Source organism: Oncorhynchus masou, chromosome 20, assembly GCF_036934945.1.
Source record: "Oncorhynchus masou masou isolate Uvic2021 chromosome 20, UVic_Omas_1.1, whole genome shotgun sequence".
In the NCBI taxonomy this organism is placed as follows: Eukaryota; Metazoa; Chordata; class Actinopteri; order Salmoniformes; family Salmonidae; genus Oncorhynchus; species Oncorhynchus masou.
This window is the reverse complement of record NC_088231.1, coordinates 28,619,528-28,643,730: the sequence shown is the minus strand read 5'-3', so window position 1 is coordinate 28,643,730 and position 24,203 is coordinate 28,619,528. Positions and strand designations below refer to the sequence as shown.

Sequence of the window (24,203 nt, the reverse complement as noted above, 5' to 3'; positions counted from 1 at the left end):
ACAGGAAGAGACATTGGCAAAACAGGAACAGGAAGAGACATTGGCAACACAGGAAGAGACATTGGCAACACAGGAACAGGAAGAGACATTGGCAACACAGGAAGAGACATTGGCAACACAGGAAGAGACAATTGGCAACACAGGAAGAGACAATTGGCAACACAGGAAGAGACAATTGGCAACACAGGAACAGGAAGAGACATTGGCAACACAGGAAGAGACAATTGGCAACACAGGAAGAGACATTGGCAACACAGGAACAGGAAGAGACATTGACAACACAGGAAGAGACAATTGGCAACACAGGAAGAGACATTGGCAACACAGGAAGAGACATTGGCAACACAGGAAGAGACATTGGCAACACAGGAAGAGACAATTGGCAACACAGGAAGAGACATTGGCAACACAGGAAGAGACATTGGCAACACAGGAAGAGACATTGGCAACACAGGAAGAGACATTGGCAACACAGGAACAGACATTGGCAACACAGGAAGAGACAATTGGCAACACAGGAAGAGACATTGGCAACACAGGAAGAGACATTGGCAACACAGGAAGAGACATTGGCAACACAGGAAGAGACATTGGCAACACAGGAAGAGACATTGGCAACACAGGAACAGGAAGAGACATTGACAGACTGACTCTGGTCACTTTAATAATGGAACACTGGTCCCTTTAATAATGGATCACTGGTCACTTTAATAATGGAGTCTCTGGTCACTTTAATAATGGATCACTGGTCACTTGAATAATGGATCACTGGTCACTTTAATAATGGAACACTGGTCACTTTAATAATGGATCACTGGTCACTTGAATAATGGATCACTGGTCACTTTAATAATGGAACACTGGTCACTTTAATAATGGATCACTGGTCCCTTTAATAATGGAACACTGGTCACTTTACTTTAATAATGGAACACTTTAATAAGGTCACTTTAATAATGGAACACTGGTCCCTTTAATAATGGATCACTGGTCACTTTAATAATGGAGTCTCTGGTCACTTTAATAATGGATCACTGGTCACTTGAATAATGGATCACTGGTCACTTTAATAATGGAACACTGGTCACTTTAATAATGGATCACTGGTCACTTGAATAATGGATCACTGGTCACTTTAATAATGGAACACTGGTCACTTTAATAATGGATCACTGGTCCCTTTAATAATGGAACACTGGTCACTTTAATAATGGAATCTCTGGTCACTTTAATAATGGATCACTGGTCACTTTAATAAGGGAGTCTCTGGTCACTTTAATAATGGATCACTGGTCACTTTAATAATGGAACACTGGTCACTTTAATAATGGATCACTGGTCCCTTTAATAATGGAACACTGGTCACTTTAATAAGGGAGTCTCTGGTCACTTTAATAATGGATCACTGGTCACTTTAATAAGGGAGTCTCTGGTCACTTTAATAATGGAACACTGGTCACTTTAATAATGGATCACTGGTCCCTTTAATAATGGAACACTGGTCACTTTAATAATGGAACACTGGTCACTAATAATGGAACATTGCTCACTTTAATAATGGAACACTGGTCACTTTAATAATAGAACACTGGTCACTTTAATAATGGAACACTGGTCACTTTAATAATGGAACACTGGTCACTTTAATAATGGATCACTGGTCCCTTTAATAATGGAACACTGGTCACTTTAATAATGGAACACTGGTCACTAATAATGGAACATTGCTCACTTTAATAATGGAACACTGGTCACTTTAATAATGGAACACTGGTCACTTTAATAATGGAACACTGGTCACTAATAATGGAACATTGCTCACTTTAATAATGGAACACTGGTCACTTGAATAATGGAACACTGGTCACTTTAATAATGGAACACTGGTCACTTTAATAATGGAACACTGGTTACTTTAATAATGGAACACTGCTCACTTTAATAATGGAACACTGGTCACTGTAATAATGGAACACTGGTCACTTTAATAATGGAACACTGGTCACTTTAATAATGGAACACGGGTCACTTTAATAATGGAACACTGGTCACTTTAATAATGGAACACTGGTCACTTTAATAATGGAACACTGGTCACTTTAATAATGGAACACTGGTCACTAATAATGGAACATTGCTCACTTTAATAATGGAACACTGGTCACTTTAATAATGGAACACTGGTCACTTTAATAATGGAACACTGGTCACTTTAATAATGGAACACTGGTTACTTTAATAATGGAACACTGCTCACTTTAATAATGGAACACTGGTCACTGTAATAATGGAACACTGGTCACTTTAATAATGGAACACTGGTCACTTTAATAATGGAACACGGGTCACTTTAATAATGGAACACTGGTCACTAATAATGGAACATTGGTCACTTTAATAATGGAACACTGGCCACTTTAATAATGGAACATTGGTCACTTTAATAATGGAACACTAGTCACCTTAATAATGGAACACTGGTCACTTTAATAATGGAACACTGGTCCCTTTAATAATGGAACACTGGTCACTTTAATAATGGAACACTGGTCACTTTAATCATGGAACACTGGTCACTTTAATAATGGAACACTGGTCACTTTAATAATGGAACACTGGTCACTTTAATAATGGAACACTGGTCTCTTTAATAATGGAACACTGGTCCCTTTAATAATGGAACACTGGTCACTAATAATGGAACACTGGTCACTTTAATAATGGAACACTGGTCACTAATAATGGAACATTGGTCACTTTAATAATGGAACACTAGTCACCTTAATAATGGAACACTGGTCACTTTAATAATGTAACACTGGTCACTAATAATGGAACACTGGTCCCTTTAATAATGGAACACTGGTCACTTTAATCATGGAACACTGGTCACTAATAATGGAACATTGGTCACTTTAATCATGGAACACTGGTCACTAATAATGGAACATTGGTCCCTTTAATAATGGAACACTGGTCACTTTAATAATGGAACACTGGTCACTTTAATAATGGAACACTGGTCACTTTAATAATGGAACACTGGCCCCTTTAATAATGGAACACTGGTCCCTTTAATAATGTTTACATACTGCTCTACTCATCTCATATGTATATACTGTATTCTATTCTACTGTATTTTAGTCAATGCCTCTGTGACATTGCTCGTCCTAATATTTATATGTTTCTTAATTCCATTCTTTTACTTTTAGATGTGTGTGTGTGTTGTTGCGTCTTGTTAGATATTACTGCACTGTTGGAGATAGGAACACAATCATTTAGTTAGATATTACTGCACTGTTGGAGGTAGGAACACAGGCATTTAGTTAGATATTACTGCACTGTTGGAACTAGAAACACAATCATTTAGTTAGATACTACTGCACTGTTGGAGCTAGAAACACAAGCATTTAGTTAGATACTACTGCACTGTTGGAGCTAGGAACACAAGCATTTAGTTAGATATTACTGCACTGTTGGAGCTAGAAACACAAGCATTTAGTTAGATATTACTGTACTGTTGGAGCTAGGAACACAAGCATTTAGTTAGATATTACTGCACTGTTGGAGCTAGTAACACATTTAGTTAGATATTACTGCACTGTTGGAGTTTAGTTAGATATTACTGCACTGTTGGAGCTGGGAACACAAGCATTTAGTTAGATATTACTGCACTGTTGGAGCTAGAAACACAAGCATTTAGTTAGATACTACTGCACTGTTGGAGCTAGAAACAAGCATTTAGTTAGATATTACTGCACTGTTGGAACTAGAAACACAAGCATTTAGTTAGATATTACTGCAATAAGCTAGTAACCCAATTTAGTTAGATATTACTGCACTGTTGGAACTAGAAACACAAGCATTTAGTTAGATATTACTGCTGTTGTTTAGTTAGATACTACTGTACTGTTGGAGCTAGTTTAGTTAGATATTACTGCACTGTTGGAGCTACTTTAGTTAGATATTACTGTGTTGTGAAACACAAGCATTTAGCTACTTCCGCAATAACAACTAAATATGTGATTGTGACGAATACAATTTGATTTGAACAGACATTAGCTACGCTGTGTGTGTGTGTGTGTATACTGTGTGTGTGTGTGTGTATACTGTGTGTGTGTGTATACTGTGTGTGTGTGTGTGTGTGTATACTGTGTGTGTGTGTGTGTATGTATACTGTGTGTGTGTGTGTGTATACTGTGTGTGTGTGTGTGTGTGTGTGTATGATTGTGTGTGTGTATATACTGTGTGTGTGTATGTGTGTGTGTGTGTATGATTGTGTGTGTGTGTGTGTATACTGTGTGTGTGTATACTGTAAGTGTGTATACTGTGTGTGTGTATGATTGTGTGTGTGTTTATACTGTGTGTGTGTGCATGATTGTGTGTGTGTGTATACTGTGTGTGTGTGTATACTGTAAGTGTGTATACTGTGTCTCCAGGTGGACATTGCCATGGGGATGGACAGTGGGGACCTGTCAGACTTCGTGGAGAACGTGGAGTGGGAGTGTCACGGAATGCCGGCGGTCCGGAACGTCATCATGTACGGCTGCTGCTCGGACCCGTATCCTGACATCACCTACACCCTCCACCTGAAGAGACGCTCTCTCTTCTACATCTTCAATCTGCTGCTGCCCTGCTTCCTCATCTCCTTCCTCGGTACTGGTACCACCTACACCCTCCACCTGAAGAGACGCTCTCTCTTCTACATCTTCAATCTGCTGCTGCCCTGCTTCCTCATCTCCTTCCTCGGTACTGGTACCACCTACACCCTCCACCTGAAGAGACGCTCTCTCTTCTACATCTTCAATCTGCTGCTGCCCTGCTTCCTCATCTCCTTCCTCGGTACTGGTACCACCTACACCCTCCACCTGAAGAGACGCTCTCTTCTACATCTTCAATCTGCTGCTGCCCTGCTTCCGCATCTCCTTCCTCGGTACTGGTACCACCTACACCCTCCACCTGAAGAGACGCTCTCTCTTCTACATCTTCAATCTGCTGCTGCCCTGCTTCCTCATCTCCTTCCTCGGTACTGGTATCACCAGCATCATCATTATTAACATTAGTATAATGCGGGCTTTGGGGCGATAGACCCCTCTATCCATCTCTATGGTACATTCATGTTGCTAAAGCAGGCTTTGGGGCGATAGACCCCTCTATCCATCTCTATGGTACATTCATGTTGCTAAAGCAGGCTTAGACCACTCTATCCATCTCTATGGTACATTCATGTTGCTACAGCAGGCTTTGGGGCGATTAGACCCCTCTATCCATCTCTATGGTACATTAATGTTGCTACAGCAGGCTTTGGGGCGATTAGACCCCTCTATCCATCTCTACAGTACATTAATGTTGCAAAAGCAGGCTTTGGGGCGGTAGACCCCTCTATCCATCTCTATGGTACGTTCATGTTGCGACAGCAGGCTTAGACCCCTCTATCCATCTCTATGGTACGTTCATGTTGCTACAGCAGGCTTAGACCCCTCTATCCATCTCTATGGAACGTTCATGTTGCTACAGCAGGCTTAGACCCCTCTATCCATCTCTATGGAACGTTCATGTTGCTACAGCAGGCTTAGACCCCTCTATCCATCTCTATGGTACGTTCATGTTGCTACAGCAAGCTTAGACCCCTCTATCCATCTCTATGGTACATTAATGTTGCTACAGCAGGCTTTGGGGCGAGACCCCTCTATCCATCTCTATGGTACATTAATGTTGCTACAGCAGGCTTTGGGGCGATTAGACCCCTCTATCCATCTCTATGGAACGTTCATGTTGCTACAGCAGGCTGAGACCCCTCTATCCATCTCTATGGTACATTCATGTTGCTACAGCAGGCTTTGGGGCGAGACCCCTCTATCCATCTCTATGGTACATTCATGTTGCTACAGCAGGCTTTGGGGCGAGACCCCTCTATCCATCTCTATGGTACGTTCATGTTGCTACAGCAGGCTGAGACCCCTCTATCCATCTCTATGGAACGTTCATGTTGCTACAGCAGGCTGAGACCCCTCTATCCATCTCTATGGTACATTCATGTTGCTACAGCAAGCTTAGACCCCTCTATCCATCTCTATGGTACGTTCATGTTGCTACAGCAGGCTTAGACCCCTCTATCCATCTCTATGGAACGTTCATGTTGCCGTTGAGAGGAGATACAAGATTCTGTGGTGACTGTTGTTTGTTCTGTTCAAGCTCATCTGGGTTTGTGGTTGTATTGTATTGTTTATTGTTGTTGTTTACATTGTATTGTTGGTCATATTATTTAATGCTGTTGTTTGTGTGTGTTGTTCTAGCTCCCCTGGGTTTGTGGTTGTATTGTATTGTTTATTGTTGTTGTTTACATTGTATTGTTGGTGATATTATTTAATGCTGTTGTTTGTTTGTGTTGTTCTAGCGCCCCTGGGTTTCTACCTGCCCGCTGACTCAGGAGAGAAGGTTTCTCTGGGCGTGACAGTTCTATTGCCCTCACTGTCTTCCAACTGATGGTGGCAGAGAGCATGCCTCCCTGAGAGTGTTCCCTCTAGTGTATATAGGTGATAATATGATGCCTCCCTCAGAGAGTGTTCCCTATTAGGTGATAATATGATGCCTCCCTCTGTGTTCCCTATATAGGTGATAATATGATGCCCATCTGAGAGTGTTCCCTATATAGGTGAGATGCCTCCCTCTGAGTGTTCCCTATATAGGTGATAATATGATGCCTCCATGATCCTGTAGAGTGTTCCCTATATAGGTGATAATATTGTGTTCCCTTATGATGATGCCTCCCTCTGAGAGTGTTTACCTATATAGGTGATAATGATGCCTCCCTCTGAGAGTGTTCCCTATATAGGTGATAATATGATGCCCCTCTGAGAGTGTTCCCCTATATAGGTGATAATATGATGCCTCCCTCTGAGAGTGTTCCCTATATAGGTGATAATATGATGCCTCCCTCTGAGAGTGTTCCCTATATAGGTGAGATGTTTCCCTATATAGGTGATAATATGATGCCTCCCTCTGAGAGTGTTCCCTATATAGGTGATAATATGATGCCTCCCTCTGAGTGTTCCCTATATAGGTGATAATATGATGCCTCCCTCAGAGAGTGTTCCCTATATAGGTGATGATATGATGGTGATAATATGATGCCTCCCTCTGAGAGTGTTCCCTATATAGGTGATAATATGATGCCTCCCTCTGAGAGTGTTCCCTATATAGGTGATAATATGATGCCTCCCTCTGAGAGTGTTCCCTATATAGGTGATAATATGATGCCTCCCTCTGAGAGTGTTCCCTATATAGGTGATAATATGATGCCTCCCTCTGAGAGTGTTCCCTATATAGGTGATAATATGATGCCTCCCCTATAGAGAGTGTTCCCTATATAGGTGATGAATATGATGCCTCCCTCTGAGAGTGTTCCCTATATAGGTGATAATATGATGCCTCCCTCAGAGAGTGTTCCCTATATAGGTGATAATATGATGCCTCCCCTATATAGGTGAGAGTGTTCCCTATATAGGTGATAATATGATGCCTCCCTCTGAGAGTGTTCCCTATATAGGTGATAATATGTTCCCTATGCCTCCCTCTGAGAGTGTTCCCTATATAGGTGATAATATGATGCCTCCCTCTGAGAGTGTTCCCTATATAGGTGATGATATGATGCCTCTGAGAGTGTTCCCTATATAGGTGATAATATGATGCCTCCCTCAGAGAGTGTTCCCTATATAGGTGATAATATGATGCCTCCCTCAGAGAGTGTTCCCTATATAGGTGACAACATGATGCCTCCCTCAGAGAGTGTTCCCTATATAGGTGATGTGAGAGTGTTCCCTATATAGGTGATAATATGATGCCTCCCTCTGAGAGTGTTCCCTATATAGGTGACAATATGATGCCTCTGAGAGTGTTCCCTATATAGGTGATAATATGATGCCTCCCTCTCAGAGAGTGTTCCCTATATAGGTGATGATATGATGCCTCAGAGAGTGTTCCCTATATATGTGAGAGTGTTCCCTAATATGATGCCTCCTCTGTGAGTGTTCCCTATATAGGTGACAATATGTGCCTCCTCTGAGAGTGTTCCCTATATAGGTGATAATATGATGCCTCCTCTGAGAGTGTTCCCTATATAGGTGATAATATGATGCCTCCCTCAGAGAGTGTTCCCCCTATATAGGTGATAATATGATGCCTGTGTGTGTGTCCCTGTGTGTGTGTGTGTGTGTGTGTGTGTGTGTGTGTGATGATATGATCCCTCAGTGTTCCTCGATGTAGGTGATAATATGAACCTCCCTCAGTGTGTGTGTGTGTGTGTGTTCCAGGGAAGTACTACATAGCGTTCCTCATGACGATGATCACGGCCTCAACATCTCTGGGCCATCTTCATCATGAACATCCATTTCTGTGTTCCTCACTGCCAGGTAGGCCAAGCCTGTTCCTCACTGGGCCAAGGTAGGCCAAGCCTGTTCCTCACTGGGCCAAGGTAGGCCAAGCCTGTTCCTCACTGGGCCAAGGTAGGCCAAGCCTGTTCCTCACTGGGCCAAGGTAGGCCAAGCCTGTTCCTCACTGGGCCAAGGTAGGCCAAGCCTGTTCCTCACTGGGCCAAGGTAGGCCAAGCCTGTTCCTCACTGGGCCAAGGTAGGCCAAGCCTGTTCCTCACTGGGCCAAGGTAGGCCAAGCCTGTTCCTCACTGGGCCAAGGTAGGCCAAGCCTGTTCCTCACTGGGCCAAGGTAGGCCAAGCCTGTTCCTCACTGGGCCAAGGTAGGCCAAGCCTGTTCCTCACTGGGCCAAGGTAGGCCAAGCCTGTTCCTCACTGGGCCAAGGTAGGCCAAGCCTGTTCCTCACTGGGCCAAGGTAGGCCAAGCCTGTTCCTCACTGGGCCAAGGTAGGCCAAGCCTGTTCCTCACTGGGCCAAGGTAGGCCAAGCCTGTTCCTCACTGGGCCAAGGTAGGCCAAGCCTGTTCCTCACTGGGCCAAGGTAGGCCAAGCCTGTTCCTCACTGGGCCAAGGTAGGCCAAGCCTGTTCCTCACTGGGCCAAGGTAGGCCAAGCCTGTTCCTCACTGGGCCAAGGTAGGCCAAGCCTGTTCCTCACTGGGCCAAGGTAGGCCAAGCCTGTTCCTCACTGGGCCAAGGTAGGCCAAGCCTGTTCCTCACTGGGCCAAGGTAGGCCAAGCCTGTTCCTCACTGGGCCAAGGTAGGCCAAGCCTGTTCCTCACTGGGCCAAGGTAGGCCAAGCCTGTTCCTCAAGGTAGGCTGTTCCTCACTGGCCAAGGTAGGCCAAGCCTGTTCCTCACTGGGCCAAGGTAGGCCAAGCCTGTTCCTCACTGGGCCAAGGTAGGCCAAGCCTGTTCCTCACTGGGCCAAGGTAGGCCAAGCCTGTTCCTCACTGGGCCAAGGTAGGCCAAGCCTGTTCCTCACTGGGCCAAGGTAGGCCAAGCCTGTTCCTCACTGGGCCAAGGTAGGCCAAGCCTGTTCCTCACTGGGCCAAGGTAGGCCAAGCCTGTTCCTCACTGGGCCAAGGTAGGCCAAGCCTGTTCCTCACTGGGCCAAGGTAGGCCAAGCCTGTTCCTCACTGGGCCAAGGTAGGCCAAGCCTGTTCCTCACTGGGCCAAGGTAGGGGCCAAGCCTGTTCCTCACTGGGCCAAGGTAGGCCAAGCCTGTTCCTCACTGGGCCAAGGTAGGCCAAGCCTGTTCCTCACTGGGCCAAGGTAGGCCAAGCCTGTTCCTCACTGGGCCAAGGTAGGCCAAGCCTGTTCCTCACTGGGCCAAGGTAGGCCAAGCCTGTTCCTCACTGGGCCAAGGTAGGCCAAGCCTGTTCCTCACTGGGCCAAGGTTCCTCAGGGCCAAGGTAGGCCTGTTCCTCCCTGGGCCAAGGTAGGCCAAGCCTGTTCCTCACTGGGCCAAGGTAGGCCAAGCCTGTTCCTCACTGGGCCAAGGTAGGCCAAGCCTGTTCCTCACTGGGCCAAGGTAGGCCAAGCCTGTTCCTCACTGGGCCAAGGTAGGCCAAGCCTGTTCCTCACTGGGCCAAGGTAGGCCAAGCCTGTTCCTCACTGGGCCAAGGTAGGCCAAGCCTGTTCCTCACTGGGCCAAGGTAGGCCAAGCCTGTTCCTCACTGGGCCAAGGTAGGCCAAGCCTGTTCCTCACTGGGCCAAGGTAGGCCAAGCCTGTTCCTCACTGGGCCAAGGTAGGCCAAGCCTGTTCCTCACTGGGCCAAGGTAGGCCAAGCCTGTTCCTCACTGGGCCAAGGTAGGCCAAGCCTGTTCCTCACTGGGCCAAGGTAGGCCAAGCCTGTTCCTCACTGGGCCAAGGTAGGCCAAGCCTGTTCCTCACTGGGCCAAGGTAGGCCAAGCCTGTTCCTCACTGGGCCAAGGTAGGCCAAGCCTGTTCCTCACTGGGCCAAGGTAGGCCAAGCCTGTTCCTCACTGGGCCAAGGTAGGCCAAGCCTGTTCCTCACTGGGCCAAGGTAGGCCAAGCCTGTTCCTCACTGGGCCAAGGTAGGCCAAGCCTGTTCCTCACTGGGCCAAGGTAGGCCAAGCCTGTTCCTCACTGGGCCAAGGTAGGCCAAGCCTGTTCCTCACTGGGCCAAGGTAGGCCAAGCCTGTTCCTCACTGGGCCAAGGTAGGCCAAGCCTGTTCCTCACTGGGCCAAGGTAGGCCAAGCCTGTTCCTCACTGGGCCAAGGTAGGCCAAGCCTGTTCCTCACTGGGCCAAGGTAGGCCAAGCCTGTTCCTCACTGGGCCAAGGTAGGCCAAGCCTGTTCCTCACTGGGCCAAGGTAGGGCCTCAAAGGTAGGCCAAGCCTGTTCCTCACTGGGCCAAGGTAGGCCAAGCCTGGGGCCAAGGTAGGCCAAGCCTGTTCCTCACTGGGCCAAGGTAGGCCAAGCCTGTTCCTCACTGGGCCAAGGTAGGCCAAGCCTGTTCCTCACTGGGCCAAGGTAGGCCAAGCCTGTTCCTCACTGGGCCAAGGTAGGCCAAGCCTGTTCCTCACTGGGCCAAGGTAGGCCAAGCCTGTTCCTCACTGGGCCAAGGTAGGCCAAGCCTGTTCCTCACTGGGCCAAGGTAGGCCAAGCCTGTTCCTCACTGGGCCAAGGTAGGCCAAGCCTGTTCCTCACTGGGCCAAGGTAGGCCAAGCCTGTTCCTCACTGGGCCAAGGTAGGCCAAGCCTGTTCCACTCGCTGGGCCAAGGTAGGCCAAGCCTGTTCCTCACTGGGCCAAGGTAGGCCAAGCCTGTTCCTCACTGGGCCAAGGTAGGCCAAGCCTGTTCCTCACTGGGCCAAGGTAGGCCAAGCCTGTTCCTCACTGGGCCAAGGTAGGCCAAGCCTGTTCCTCACTGGGCCAAGGTAGGCCAAGCCTGTTCCTCACTGGGCCAAGGTAGGCCTGTTCCTCACTGGGCCAAGGTAGGCCAAGCCTGTTCCTCACTGGGCCAAGGTAGGCCAAGGTTCCTCACTGGGCCAAGGTGCCTGTTCCTCACTGGGCCAAGGTAGGCCAAGCCTGTTCCTCACTGGGCCAAGGTAGGCCAAGCCTGTTCCTCACTGGGCCAAGGTAGGCCAAGCCTGTTCCTCACTGGGCCAAGGTAGGCCAAGCCTGTTCCTCCTGGGCCAAGGTAGGCCAAGCCTGTTCCTCACTGGGCCAAGGTTCCTCTCTGGGCCAAGCCTGTTCCTCACTGGGCCAAGGTAGGCCAAGCCTGTTCCTCACTGGGCCAAGGTAGGGGCCAAGGTAGGCAAGCCTGTTCCTCACTGGGCCAAGGTAGGCCAAGCCTGTTCCTCGCTGGGCCTGGGGCCAAGGTAGGCCAAGCCTGTTCCTCACTGGGCCAAGGTAGGGCCAAGCCTGTTCCTCACTGGGCCAAGGTAGGGCCAAGCCTGTTCCTGTTCCTCGTGGGCCAAGGTAGGCCAAGCCTGTTCCTCTCTGGGCCAATGTAGGGCCAAGCCTGTTCCTCACTGGGCCAAGGTAGGCCAAGCCTGTTCCTCACTGGGCCAAAGTCTGGAGCTCTGTGACACTGTGTGTGTGTGTGTGTGTGTGTGTGTTACTCTACCAAGTGTCTGTGTGTCACTGTGTGTGTGTGTGTGTGTGTGTGTGTGTGTGTGTGTGTGTGTGTGTGTGTGTGTGTGTGTGTGTGTGTGTGTGTGTGGTACTCATCATTGACTACATGTCTAAGTCCTGTGTGTGTGTGTGTGTGTGGTACTGTCATGGGACTACATGTCTCCCAGGTACTCATCATTGACTACATGTCTAAGATCCTGTTTGTGTGTGTGTGTGTGTGTGTGTGTGTGTGTGTGTGTGTGTGTGTGTGTGTGTGTGTGGTACTCATCATTGACTACATGTCTAAGATCCTGTTGTGTGTGTGTGTGTGTGTGTGTTCCCAGGTACTGTCATTGACTGTGTGATCCTGTGTGTGTGTGTGTGTGTGTGTGTGTGTGTGTGTGTGTGTGTGTGTGTGTGTGTTCCCAGGTACTCATCATTGACTACATGTGTACATGTCTAAGTCCTGTGTGTGTGTGTGTGTGTGTGTGTTCCCAGGTACTCATCATTGACTACATGTCTAAGATCCTGTGTGTGTGTGTGTGTGTGTGTGTGTGTGTCCCAGGTACTCATCATTGTGTGTGTGTGTGTGTGTGTGTGTGTGTGTGTGTGGTACTCATCATTGTACATGTGTCCTGTGTGTGTGTGTGTGTGTGTGTGTTCCCAGGTACTCATCATTGACTACATGTCTAAGATCCTGTGTGTGTGTGTGTGTGTGTGTGTGTGTGTGTGTGTGTGTGTGTGTGTGTGTGTGTGTGTGTGTGTGTGTGTGTGTGTGTGTGTTCCCAGGTACTCATCATTGACTACATGTCTAAGATCCTGTTTGTGTACGAGGTGGGGGAGAACTGCACGACACCAGAGAGTGAGAGAACACCTCTCTACAGTGAGGAACCAATGTCGGGCAACTCCGCCCTGGCACGGAACCGTTACCACGACGACCTCTACCATGACGGCTGTTACCAAGACGACTGCCATCGCCTCGGTCCGTACCAGTACGGCAATGGGCACCTCCAAAACCACCACAGCGCCCATCAAAATCACCTCGACAACGGTCGCTACGCTAACGGCGGTCACCGCGACGATCATTGTAGTAACCGTAGTAACCAGAACCATCACAGCAACCCGAGCCAGACCTCCAAGGGGGAAGGGGGTGAGGAGAAGAGGGAGCCCCTGAGACAGTACCACCACATCGGGAGAGAGGAGTTGGACTATCAGGCACCCCCTCCAGGGAACCTCCAGAATGGTGGGATGAATGAGCCGCTGCCTTACCCCAAGGAGAAGCACCTCAACCCAGCCTCGGCCCCAGCCTGCTCCTGCCCCTGCCCACACCACAAACAGGTGACTAAAGCCCACTGCATCACACAGTCAGGATTTATTAAGCTGTGCCTCCTCTCTCTCTCTTTCCCTCTCTCTCTCTCTCTGTCTCTCTCTCTCTCCCTCCCCATCTCTCTCTTCTAGGTGGTGTATAAGATCCAATACATTTCAAACTGTTTCTCATCTCTCCTTCCCCATCCCTCTCTCTCCCTCTCTCTCTCCTTCCTCTCCCTCTCTCCCTCCCCCTCTCCTTCCTCTCCCTCTCCCTCTCTCTCCCTCCCTCTCTCCTTCCTCTCCCTCCCCCTCTCCTTCCTCTCCCTCTCTCTCTCTTTCCTCTCCTGAACTCTCTCTCCTTCCTCTCCTTAACTCTCTCCTTCCTCTCCTGAATTCTCTCCTTCCTCTCCCTCCCTCTCTCCTTCCTCTCCTGAACCCTCTCTCCTTCCTCTCTCTCCCTCTCTCATTCCTCTCCCTCTCTCCTCCTTCCCTCCCCCTCTCCTTCCTCTCCTCCTCCTCTCCCTCCCTCCCTCTCTCCTTCCTCTCCCTCCCTCCCTCCCTTCCCCTCCCTCCCTCCCTCCCTCCCTCCCTCCCTCCCTCCCTCCCTCCCTCCCTCCCTCCCTCCCTCCCTCCCTCCCGAAACCCCCCTCCATCCCTCTCTCTCCTCCCCCTCCCTCCTCCTCCTTCTCTCTGTTTCTCCTCTCTCCTCCCTCCCTCTCTTCTAGGTGGTGTATAACATTCAGTACATCGCCAACTGTTTCTCCTCTCTCCCTCCCTCCCTCCCTCCCTCCTCCCTCCCTCCCTCCCTCTCCTCCCTCCCTCTCCCTCTCTAGGTGGTGTATAACATTCAGTACATTGCCAACTGTTTCTCCTCTCTCCTCCCTCCCTCTCCCTCCCTCCCTCTCCTCCCTCCCTCTCTTCTAGGTGGTGTATAACATTCAGTACATCGCCAACTGTTTCTCCTCTCTCCTCCCTCCCCCTCCCCCTCCTCCCTCTCCTCCCTCCCTCCTCCCTCCCCTCTCCTCCCTCCCTCTCTTCTAGGTGGTGTATAACATTCAGTACATCGCCAACTGTTTCTCCTCTCTCCTCCCTCCCTCTCCTCCCTCCCTCTCCTCCCTCCCTCTCCTCCCTCCCCCTCCTCCCTCCCTCTCTTCTAGGTGGTGTATAACATTCAGTACATCGCCAACTGTTTCTCCTCTCTCCTCCCTCCCTCCCTCCCTCCCTCCCTCTCCTCCCTCCCTCCCTCTCTCTAGGTGGTGTATAACATTCAGTACATTGCCAACTGTTTCTCCTCTCTCCTCCTCCCCTCCTCCCTCCCTCTCCTCCCTCCCTCTCCTCCCTCCCCTCCTCCCTCCCTCTCTTCTAGGTGGTGTATAACATTCAGTACATCGCCAACTGTTTCTCCTCCTCCTCCCTCCTCCCTCCCTCCTCCCTCCCTCCCTCCCTCCCTCTCCCTCTCGGTGGTGTATAACATTCAGTACATCGCCAACTGTTTCTCCTCCCTCTCCTCCCTCCCTCTCCTCCCATTCAGTACTCCCTCCCTCCTCCCTCCCCTCCTCTCCTCCCTCCCTCTCCTCTAGGTGGTGTATAACATTCAGTACATCGCCAACTGTTTCTCCTCTCTCCCCCTCCCTCCCTCCCTCCCTCTCCTCCCTCCCTCTCTTCTCGGTGGTGTATAACATTCAGTACATCGCCAACTGTTTCTCCTCTCTCATCCCTCCCTCTCTCTGTTTCTCCCTCTCCCTCCCTCTCCTCCCTCCCTCTCCTCCCTCCCTCTCCTCTAGGTGGTGTATAACATTCAGTACATCGCCAACTGTTTCTCCTCCTCCTCCCTCCCTCTCCTCCTCCCTCTCCTCCCTCCCTCTCTTCTAGGTGGTGTATAACATTCAGTACATCGCCAACTGTTTCTCCTCCTCCTCCCTCCCTCTCCTCCCTCCCTCCTCCCTCCCTCCCTCCCTCTCTTCTAGGTGGTGTATAACATTCAGTACATCGCCAACTGTTTCTCCTCTCTCCTCCCTCCCTCTCCTCCCTCCCTCCCTCCCTCCCTCCTCCCTCCCTCTCTTCTAGGTGGTGTATAACATTCAGTACATCGCCAACTGTTTCTCCTCTCTCCTCCCTCCCTCTCCTCCCTCCCTCTCCTCCCTCCCTCTCTTCTAGGTGGTGTATAACATTCAGTACATCGCCAATTGTTTCTCCTCTCTCCTCCCTCCCTCTCCTCCCTCCCTCTCCTCCCTCCCTCTCCTCTAGGTGGTGTATAACATTCAGTACATTGCCAACTGTTTCTCCTCTCTCCTCCCTCCCCCTCCTCCCTCTCCTCCCTCCCTCTCCTCCCTCCCTCTCTTCTCAGTGGTGTATAACATTCAGTACATTGCCAACTGTTTCTCCTCTCTCCTCCCTCCCTCTCCTCCCTCCCTCTCTTCTAGGTGGTGTATAACATTCAGTACATCGCCAACTGTTTCCGGGAGCAACGTGCTACGTGTGCTAAAGGGGCGGAGTGGAAGAAGGTTGCCAAGGTGATGGACCGGTTCTTCATGTGGATCTTCTTCATCATGGTCTTCCTCATGAGTATCCTCATCATTGGCAAGGCAACTTGACAGAGGGAGGGAGGAGAGGGATGGATAGATGGATAGAGGGAAGAGGGAGAGAGAGGGAGGGAGGGAGGGAGGGGGAGGGAGGGAGGGAGGGAGGAGAGGAGGGAGGGAGGAGAGGGAGGAGAGGGATGGATGGATGGATAGAGGGAAGAGGGAGAGAGAGGAAGGGAGGGAGGGAGGAGAGAAGAGAGGGAGGAAGAGAAGGAGGGAGGAAGGGAGGAGAGGGATGGATGGATGGATAGAGGGAAGAGGGAGAGAGAGGAAGGAAGGCAGGAGAGGGAGAGAGAGGAAGGAAGGCAGGAGAGGGAGGGACTAGAGGAAGAGAGGGAGGAAGAGAGGGGGACGGAGGCGAGGAAGAGGGAGGAGAGGAAGAGAGGAAGGGACAAGAGGGAGGGAGGGAGGGAGGGAGGGAGGGAGGGAGGGAGGAGAGGGATGGATGGATGGATGGATAGAGGGAAGAGGGAGAGAGAGGAAGGGAGGGAGGGAGGAGAGAAGAGAGGGAGGAAGAGAAGGAGGGGGGGAGGAGAGGGATGGATGGATGGATAGAGGGAAGAGGGAGAGAGAGGAAGGAAGGCAGGAGAGGGAGAGAGAGGAAGGAAGGCAGGAGAGGGAGGGACTAGAGGAAGAGGAGGGAGGAGATGGAGGGAGGGGGACGGGGGAGAGGCGAGGGAAGAGGGAGAAGGAGAGGAAGAGATGGAGGGACAGGGAGGAGAGGGGGAAAGAGGCAGGGAAAGAGGTAGAAGAAGGACAGAGAGAGAGGGGGAGGAGAGGGAGGAGACGGGACATGGACTCTACAAGGTGTTGAAAGCCTTCCACAGGGATGCTGGTCCATGTTGACTCTACAAGGTGTTGAAAGCCTTCCACAGGGATGCTGGTCCATGTTGACTCTACAAGGTGTTGAAAGCCTTCCACAGGGATGCTGGTCCATGTTGACTCTACAAGGTGTTGAAAGCCTTCCACAGGGATGCTGGTGAGATGTTGACTCTACAAGGTGTTGAAAGCCTTCCACAGGGATGCTGGTCCATGTTGACTCCAACGCTTCCCACAGATGTGTCAAGTTGGCTGGATGTCCTTTGGGTGGTGGACCATTCTTGATATACTGTTGAGCTTTAAAAACCCAGCAGCGTTGCAGTTCTTGACACGAACCGGTGTCCCTGGCACCTACTACCACGCCCCGTTCAAAGGCACTTAAATCTATTGTCCTGCCCGTTCACCCTCTGAACGGCACACAAACACAACCCATGTCTCAAGGCTTTAAAATCCTTCTTTAACCCATCTCCTCCCCCTTCATCTACACTGATCGATAGGCCGTCATTGTAAATAAGAATTTGTTCTTAATAAAACTGACTTGCCTTGTTAAAGAAAATCAATAAAAAAGTATTGGATTTAACGTGTGGCGTCCGTAAGGGGTCAGAGCTTTCGCCTGAATTCACCTGGTCAGTCTGAGTCATGGTGTTCCTAATGTTCTGTCCACTCAGCGTGTACGACCAAGTAAATGGATCACAGAGCTATGGGAGAATGAGCAGATATACAAATATACCGTGGGTACAAGGTTATTTAGAGTACAGATCAGAGATGGCCTGATGCAGTATAGTATAGTTATTTAGAGAACAGATCAGAGATGGCCTGATGCAGTATAGTTATTTAGAGTACAGATCAGAGATGGCCTGATGCAGTATAGTGTAGTTATTTAGAGAGCAGATCAGAGATGGCCAGAGATGAGTACAGATCAGAGATGGCCTGATGCAGTATAGTTATTTAGAGACAGATCAGAGATGGCCTGATGCAGTATAGTTCATTATTTAGAGCACAGATCAGAGATGGCCTGATGCAGTATAGTATAGTTATTTAGAGTACAGATCAGAGATGGCCTGATGCAGTATAGTTATTTTTAGAGTACAGATCAGAGATGGCCTGATGCAGTATAGAGTTATTTAGAGAACAGATCAGAGATGGCCTGATGCAGTATAGTATAGTTATTTAGAGTACAGATCAGAGATGGCCTGATGCATGGTATAGTTATTTAGAGAACAGATCAGAGATGGCTTGATGCAGTATAGATGCACAGATCATGGCTCTGATGCAGTATAGTTATTTAGAGCACAGATCAGAGATGGCCTGATGCAGTATAGTTATTTAGAGAACAGATCAGAGATGGCCTGATGCAGTATAGTTATTTAGAGTACAGATCAGAGATGGCCTGATGCAGTATAGTGGACCATATTATTTAGAGTACAGATCAGAGATGGCCTGATGCAGTATAGTTAGTTATTTAGAGTACAGATCAGAGATGGCCTGATGCAGTATAGTTATTTAGAGTACAGATCAGAGATGGCCTGATGCAGTATAGTTAATTTAGAGTACAGATCAGAGATGGCCTGATGCAGTATAGTTATTTAGAGCACAGATCAGAGATGGCCTGATGCAGTATAGTTATTTTCTTGAGTACAGATCAGAGATGGCCTGATGCAGTATAGTTATTTAGAGCACAGATCAGAGATGGCCTGATGCAGTATAGTTATTTAGAGTACAGATCAGAGATGGCCTGATGCAGTATAGTTATTTAGAGTACAGATCAGAGATGGCCTGATGCAGTATAGTTATTTAGAGTACAGATCAGAGATGGCCTGATGCAGTATAGTTATTTAGAGTACAGATCAGAGATGGCCTGATGCAGTATAGTTATTTAGAGTACAGATCAGAGATGGCCTGATGCAGTATAGTATAGTTATTTAGAGTACAGATCAGAGATGGCCTGATGCAGTATAGTTATTTAGAGAACAGATCAGAGATGGACTGATGCAGTATAGTTATTTTTAGAGTACAGATCAGAGATGGCCTGATGCAGTATAGTTTTTTTGAGAACAGATCAGAGATGGCCTGATGCAGTATAGTTATTTAGAGTACAGATCAGAGATGGCCTGATGCAGTATAGTTATTTAGAGCACAGATCAGAGATGGCCTGATGCAGTATAGTTATTTAGAGTACAGATCAGAGATGGCCTGATGCAGTATAGTTATTTAGAGAACAGATCAGAGATGGCCTGATGCAGTATAGTTATTTAGAGTACAGATCAGAGATGGCCTGATGCAGTATAGTTATTTAGAGAACAGATCAGAGATGGCCTGATGCAGTATAGTATAGTTATTTAGAGCACAGATCAGAGATGGCCTGATGCAGTATAGTTATTTAGAGTACAGATCAGAGATGGCCTGATGCAGTATAGTATAGTTATTTAGAGAACAGATCAGAGATGGCCTGATGCAGTATAGTTATTTAGAGTACAGATCAGAGATGGCCTGATGCAGTATAGTTATTTAGAGAACAGATCAGAGATGGCCTGATGCAGTATAGTTATTTAGAGTACAGATCAGAGATGGCCTGATGCAGTATAGTATAGTTATTTAGAGTACAGATCAGAGATGGCCTGATGCAGTATAGTTATTTAGAGTACAGATCAGAGATGGCCTGATGCAGTATAGTTATTTAGAGAACAGATCAGAGATGGCCTGATGCAGTATAGTTATTTAGAGAACAGATCAGAGATGGCCTGATGCAGTATAGTTATTTAGAGTACAGATCAGAGATGGCCTGATGCAGTATAGTTATTTAGAGTACAGATCAGAGATGGCCTGATGCAGTATAGTTAGTTATTTAGAGTACAGATCAGAGATGGCCTGATGCAGTATAGTTATTTAGAGCACAGATCAGAGATGGCCTGATGCAGTATAGTTATTTAGAGAACAGATCAGAGATGGCCTGATGCAGTATAGTTATTTAGAGTACAGATCAGAGATGGCCTGATGCAGTATAGTTATTTAGAGTACAGATCAGAGATGGCCTGATGCAGTATAGTTATTTAGAGTACAGATCAGAGATGGCCTGATGCAGTATAGTTAAGTTATTTAGAGTACAGATCAGAGATGGCCTGATGCAGTATAGTATAGTTATTTAGAGCACAGATCAGAGATGGCCTGATGCAGTATAGTTATTTAGAGTACAGATCAGAGATGGCCTGATGCAGTATAGTTATTTAGAGTACAGATCAGAGATGGCCTGATGCAGTATAGTTATTTAGAGTACAGATCAGAGATGGCCTGATGCAGTATAGTTATTTAGAGCACAGATCAGAGATGGCCTGATGCAGTATAGTATAGTTATTTAGAGTACAGATCAGAGATGGCCTGATGCAGTATAGTTATTTAGAGTTACAGATCAGAGATGGCCTGATGCAGTATAGTTATTTAGAGAACAGATCAGAGATGGCCTGATGCAGTATAGTTATTATTTAGAGTACAGATCAGAGATGGCCTGATGCAGTATAGTTATTTAGAGCACAGATCAGAGATGGCCTGATGCAGTATAGTTATTTAGAGAACAGATCAGAGATGGCCTGATGCAGTATAGTATAGTTATTTAGAGTACAGATCAGAGATGGCCTGATGCAGTATAGTTATTTAGAGCACAGATCAGAGATGGCCTGATGCAGTATAGTATAGTTATTTAGAGTACAGATCAGAGATGGCCTGATGCAGTATAGTTATTTAGAGTACAGATCAGAGATGGCCTGATGCAGTATAGTTATTTAGAGTACAGATCAGAGATGGCCTGATGCAGTATAGTTATTTAGAGTACAGATCAGAGATGGCCTGATGCAGTATAGTTATTTAGAGTACAGATCAGAGATGGCCTGATGCAGTATAGTTATTTAGAGTACAGATCAGAGATGGCCTGATGCAGTATAGTTATTTAGAGTACAGATCAGAGATGGCCTGATGCAGTATAGTTATTTAGAGTACAGATCAGAGATGGCCTGATGCAGTATAGTTATTTAGAGCAGATCAGAGATGGCCTGATGCAGTATAGTTATTTAGAGTACAGATCAGAGATGGCCTGATGCAGTATAGTTATTTAGAGTACAGATCAGAGATGGCCTGATGCAGTATAGTTATTTAGAGTACAGATCAGAGATGGCCTGATGCAGTATAGTTATTATTTAGAGTACAGATCAGAGATGGCCTGATGCAGTATAGTTATTTAGAGCACAGATCAGAGATGGCCTGATGCAGTACAGTTATTTAGAGCACAGATCAGAGATGGCCTGATGCAGTATAGTTATTTAGAGTACAGATCAGAGATGGCCTGATGCAGTATAGTTATTTAGAGTACAGATCAGAGATGGCCTGATGCAGTATAGTTATTTAGAGTACAGATCAGAGATGGCCTGATGCAGTATAGTTATTTAGAGTACAGATCAGAGATGGCCTGATGCAGTATAGTATAGTTATTTAGAGTACAGATCAGAGATGGCCTGATGCAGTATAGTATAGTTATTTAGAGTACAGATCAGAGATGGCCTGATGCAGTATAGTTATTTAGAGAACAGATCAGAGATGGCCTGATGCAGTATAGTATATTTATTTAGAGAACAGATCAGAGATGGCCTGATGCAGTATAGTTATTTAGAGTACAGATCAGAGATGGCCTGATGCAGTATAGTTATTTAGAGTACAGATCAGAGATGGCCTGATGCAGTATAGTTATTTAGAGTACAGATCAGAGATGGCCTGATGCAGTATAGTTATTTAGAGAACAGATCAGAGATGGCCTGATGCAGTATAGTATAGTTATTTAGAGTACAGATCAGAGATGGCCTGATGCAGTATAGTATAGTTATTTAGAGTACAGATCAGAGATGGCCTGATGCAGTATAGTTATTTAGAGTACAGATCAGAGATGGCCTGATGCAGTATAGTATATTTATTTAGAGTACAGATCAGAGATGGCCTGATGCAGTATAGTTATTTAGAGTACAGATCAGAGATGGCCTGATGCAGTATAGTATAGTTATTTAGAGAACAGATCAGAGATGGCCTGATGCAGTATAGTTATTTAGAGTACAGATCAGAGATGGTCTGATGCAGTATAGTTAGTTATTTAGAGAACAGATCAGAGATGGCCTGATGCAGTATAGTTATTTAGAGTACAGATCAGAGATGGCCTGATGCAGTATAGTTATTTAGAGTACAGATCAGAGATGGCCTGATGCAGTATAGTATAGTTATTTAGAGTACAGATCAGAGACGGCCTGATGCAGTACAGTTATTTAGAGCACAGATCAGAGATGGCCTGATGCAGTATAGTTATTTAGAGCACAGATCAGAGATGGCCTGATGCAGTACAGTTATTTAGAGCACAGATCAGAGATGGCCTGATGCAGTATAGTTATTTAGAGCACAGATCAGAGATGGCCTGATGCAGTATAGTTATTTAGAGAACAGATCAGAGATGGCCTGATGCAGTATAGTATAGTTATTTAGAGTACAGATCAGAGATGGCCTGATGCAGTATAGTTATTTAGAGAACAGATCAGAGATGGCCTGATGCAGTATAGTTATTTAGAGAACAGATCAGAGATGGCCTGATGCAGTATAGTTATTTAGAGAACAGATCAGAGATGGCCTGATGCAGTGTAGTATAGTTATTTAGAGCACAGATCAGAGATGGCCTGATGCAGTATAGTTAGTTATTTAGAGTACAGATCAGAGATGGCCTGATGCAGTATAGTACAGTTATTTAGAGTACAGATCAGAGATGGCCTGATGCAGTATAGTAGTTATTTAGAGCACAGATCAGAGATGGCCTGATGCAGTATAGTATCAGTTATTTAGAGTACAGATCAGAGATGGCCTGATGCAGTATAGTATATTTTTAGAGTACAGATCAGAGATGGCCTGATGCAGTATAGTATATTTAGAGAACAGATCAGAGATGGCCTGATGCAGTATAGTTAGTTATTTAGAGCACAGATCAGAGATGGCCTGATGCAGTATAGTTATTTAGAGAACAGATCAGAGATGGCCTGATGCAGTATAGTTATTTAGAGTACAGATCAGAGATGGCCTGATGCAGTATAGCATGGACTTAGTCTTTTAGTCTCTAGATGCCAGAGATGGCCTGATGAAGTCATAGTACAGGGGGATTTCAGGATGTGGGAGATTTCTAGGTAGAGATGGCCTGATGCAGTATAGTTATTTAGAGAGATAGAGATGTCTGATGCAGAGAGAGATTTAGAGGACTGTCTGGTAGAGAGAGATGGACTGTCTGTAGAGATTAGAGGACTGTCTGGTAGAGAGAGATAGATGTCTGGTAGAGATGAGCTGTCTGGTGAGAGTATAGTATAGTCTGTTAGAGTAGAGATAGAGATGGCCTGATGAGTATAGTTATGTCTGTTAGAGATACAGATGTCTGGTAGAGATGGGACTGTCTGATGAGAGATATAGTCTGTTAGAGACAGATAGAGATGGCTGTCTGGTAGAGAGAGATACAGACTGTCTGGTAGAGAGGCCTGATGAGTACTGTCTGGTAGAGACAGATCAGAGATGGCCTGATGCAGAGAGAGATAGAGGACTGTCTGTCAGAGATGGCCTGATGCAGTACTGTTGGTAGAGACAGATAGAGATGGCTGATGCAGTATAGATAGTTGTCTGTTAGAGAGAGATAGAGATGGCTGTCTGGTAGAGATAGATAGAGTACAGATCTGAGATGGCCTGATGCACTGTGCAGCATGGACTGTCTGGTAGTCTCTATGAGAGGTGGCCGGTTGGTGAGGACTGTCTGTTAGGAGAGATGTTCAGGATGTGTCTGGAGAGAGATAGAGGACTTCTGGTAGAGAGAGATAGATGTCTGTTAGAGGACTGTCTGTTAGAGAGAGATAGAGGCTGATCCTAGATCTGTAGTCTTCCTGGAGAGTAGATTATAGATCCTCTAAAATAGAATTATGGGTGCCAAAGATCAGCACCACCTTGACCCTGTCCTTGTTGCCATGGTCACCCAGAACTCACCACCTTGACCCTGTCCTTGTTGCCATGGTCACCCAGAACTCTCTCTTCAGGTCATGATTCTGGGCTTCCTTCTGCAGTATTGAGGAGAGGAGGAGCAGAGTGGGGAGGTGTGGAGAGGGAGGAGAGGAGGAGCAGAGTGGGGAGGTGTGGAGAGGGAGGGGAGCAGGAGCAGCGTGGGGAGGAAGGGGAGAGAGGGAGGGAGGGGATGAGGAGCAGCGTGGGGAGGAAGGGGAGAGAGGGAGGGAGGGGATGAGGAGCAGCGTGGGGAGGAAGGGGAGAGAGGGAGGGAGGGATGAGGAGCAGCGTGGGGAGGAAGGGGAGAGAGGGAGGGAGGGGGGATGAGGAGCAGCGTGGGGAGGAAGGGGAGAGGGGAGGAGAGGAGGAGGAGTGGGGGAGGGTGTGGAGAGGGAGGGGAGCAGGAGCAGCGTGGGGAGGAAGGGGAGAGAGGGA

The 24,203-nt window shown here is 47.5% G+C and overlaps 1 protein-coding gene and 1 pseudogene across 1 annotated transcript in view; both read left to right on the top strand.

Annotated features, from left to right (window-relative positions):
- The window catches only part of LOC135507221 (neuronal acetylcholine receptor subunit alpha-9-I-like), a 33,429-nt pseudogene extending 17,518 nt beyond the window's left edge, over positions 1-15,911 (top strand).
- Positions 1-24,203, top strand: part of LOC135507226 (slit homolog 2 protein-like) — a 640,120-nt gene that overhangs the window by 247,948 nt on the left and 367,969 nt on the right.